Below are 3048 nucleotides of genomic sequence, written 5' to 3'. Positions count from 1 at the left end.
GGTTGCCCAGAGAAGCTGTGGCTGCCCCATCCCTGACAGTGTCCAAGGCCAGGTTGGATGAGGCTTTGGGCAACCTGGTCTTGTGGAAGGTGTCCCTGCCCTTGGCAAGGGGCTGGAACTAAATGATCTTTAAGATCAGTTCTAACCCAAAACATCCCGAGTCTATGATTCTATGTCACGTAAAGTGACAATAGACTCTACGTTGTTCAGCAGAGCCCTCTTAGCTTGTTCTATTAAGTCTTAGTTATAAATACATTTAAGAGTATGCACTCACAACCCATTTGCAGAGCCTTACAAATAGGATCTTGGCTAATTTTACTGCCTTTTTAAGAAAATTATGAGGAGAAAATGGGACAAGACTTTATAGTCTTACTATGGTGCCGCTGTATTCTTTAGACTTTTCTCTAAGTTTTCATAAAATTTCACCAGCACAAACACTAGATAATTTTGGGTGAAATGGCCAGAGTATGCACAGGACTGGGACCTGCTATGGACCTAGTCATTCCTCAAATGCAGACAAAGTGACAGAAAGGGTCAGGAATCAGGATACTGGTGGATGTCTCACCAGTATTAGGTCTTACAACTTTTCTGACAACCACTGCAGTAAGCTTAAGGGTGAATACTTCAGGATGAAAGAGACCTGAAAGTCTCTTTATTAAGAAACTGAGAACCAATGCACAGTGTTTTCATCTATAAGCTTGCTGAGAATAGCAATGCATTCCTGCATGTTAAGAACCAGATCTGTCTGTAAACAGGATATTCTCAGATGAGAAATCACAGATGCACTAGAAGGCTCTGGATTCTGCATGGGATATCCTCAAATCATGTAAGTTTTGAAAATTTGTATTTCTAAATTAGTTTGTTGGCTCTAGCCACTCTAATAGAAAACCTTTCATCACACTTTGATAAAAATATACTGAAGTTTGAGACTCAAAATTTCAAAGTTGTGTTTCAGATAATCGTCTTTCAAATATTAACCTTTCGTAAATCTACTGAGTTTATTTTCAGCTGTATTTTCTGTGTGATCTAGTGTTTCTCTGGATGATACTGAGAATAGAAAAGCAGTAGTTTAGAGAAAAGACAACATACCTAACCTTTCAAACATGAAATTAAAAGCTCATTGTCCTGGGTTCAGCAGTAGCAGTTATGTTTCTCCTTTGGGGTAGCTGGTGCAGTGCTGCGTTAATGCTAGAAAGAGTATTCCTTTGACAAAAAAATGGTGAAATGAGGATGCCCATTTCATCAGACTCCAGCTGTCAGCTGTTGGCTTTTTTTTTTTTTTTCCCACTTGTGCCATTATCCGTAGTGGAATTTCTGAAGGGTTTAGTCCTGTTACTTAGATTTCTGTTAAGCAAATCAGGACACTGGAAATATTTCACTGAATGACACCTTGGTTTTTTTTTTCTATTGTTAAAAAAGAAAATTTTTCCAGCAGCCTTGGCAGCGATGGAATATATTTGAATGTTTCCTTCAGTAGTTCATTTTTGTACTTTGCAGCTAGCAAAACCTGTGGTTAGACTAGGAGCAGACGGCAACTAGCAAGGAAGGAGGAGTACAACCACAAACTGATTAACATCGGAGCGTTGGTGGTATAGTGGTGAGCATAGCTGCCTTCCAAGCAGTTGACCCGGGTTCGATTCCCGGCCAACGCAGTTTCCGTTTTGACACGTTTTCCCGGGGCGGTGCTGGAACGCTAGCGGGAGGTGCCGCCCCCCAGAGGCACCTCGGCAGGCTCGAGAAACCGGTCAAAGGGAACCTCGTGAAGTGTAACGAGAAGCTCAAAGTCTGCACCTGGGGAGGAGCAGCCCTTTATGCAGGGGGTCACCTGGCTGGAAAGCAGGTTGGTTTGAGGGTCGTGGTGGACATCAAGTCGAAAAGGAGCCGGCAACATGCCGTTGCAGCAAAGAAAGCTAAGGGTGTGGTAGGCTTCATGAGACAAAGACCTGCACTGTTGGCAGGTGGAAGGAAGTGGTTTTTCCCTTCTACTCAGCGCTGGTGAAGCCACACCTGGAGCATTGGTGGTGTCCAGTTCTGGACTCCACATCACTGGAGAGGCATAAGCATACTGGAGAAAGTCCAGTGAAGGATAGTTAAAGTACCTAAAGCATTCTGCTGCTACACTGAGGGTTTTACACTTGTGCATTCCTGGTGTTTATAGGGGAAGGGATGGAGGGAGGGATGGAGGGAGGGAGGGAGGGAGGAAAAGAGGAACACGTATATAAACCCACAGATGTACACCCGTATGCCTTTCTGCCTGATAAATGCATATTAAACAGCAATTTCCATTTATTTTCTTAACCTCCTTTAAAAGAAAAACAAACAAACAAAAAAACACAACCAAACAAAAAAAAAACCTACCAAAAACAAACCATAGGAAAAACAGGGAATTTTATACTCTGCTGTCTGTTTTGGATATCCAGAAGGGAAAATACACTTCCAAGAAACTTACAAAAATTCTCTTCACACACATCTTGTCCTGAGATTTTTTTAAACTTCAAAGTAAAGTACAAGTTAATTCAATTGAATCCAGCTGCATTTGGTGGTATGCTCATCATACTGAGGAGACCCTTTTCTGTTTCCATCTTTCACTGCTTATGTCAAACAGTTTACAGAGAGGCAATACAAATTTGGACAGAGCGCTAGGAATGCCATCAGTGAGTCTGGGAGTTTACATTGTGTTTGTGTGAGGTCACCATTTGTTGTCTTCAATGATCAATGGCCTAGTGAATGCTTTTAAAGCCAGAGGCTACCCGTACTGACTTTAGTTGCTCCATGTTAGGTTACATTTTATTAGGAAGACTCAGGCAATTCTACTCTTGCATTTTTATGTAAGGGGTTTGTGACTGCTCAATGGTTTTTGTGGCATTTTCCTGTATTAACAACATGAAGTCAGGTGACCAGTAAGGTAGATGATATTTAACCTAGTGGTGACAGATGCAGCAGAGGTGAAAGGGTTATATCTATTAATAAACAAAGTTTGAAAGCCTTTTAACACCATCTTTCACATCACACTTATCTGACCTTTTGCACAAGATGACTTCCACAGAC

At 41.7% G+C, this 3048-nt stretch overlaps 1 non-coding gene across 1 annotated transcript; it reads left to right on the top strand.

Annotated features, from left to right (window-relative positions):
- The first annotated feature begins 1580 nt into the window (after positions 1–1580).
- TRNAG-UCC (transfer RNA glycine (anticodon UCC)) lies at positions 1581–1652 on the top strand. The gene has a single exon. It is a non-coding gene; the product is annotated as a tRNA-Gly (tRNA).
- Positions 1653–3048: the final 1396 nt, after the last annotated feature.

Source organism: Pezoporus wallicus, unplaced genomic scaffold, assembly GCF_028554395.1.
Source record: "Pezoporus wallicus isolate ANWC-B61680 ecotype Strahan unplaced genomic scaffold, APGP_CSIRO_Pwel_v1 contig_7866, whole genome shotgun sequence".
Classification (NCBI taxonomy): Eukaryota; Metazoa; Chordata; class Aves; order Psittaciformes; family Psittacidae; genus Pezoporus; species Pezoporus wallicus.
This window is presented reverse-complemented; position numbering and strand designations above follow the sequence as displayed.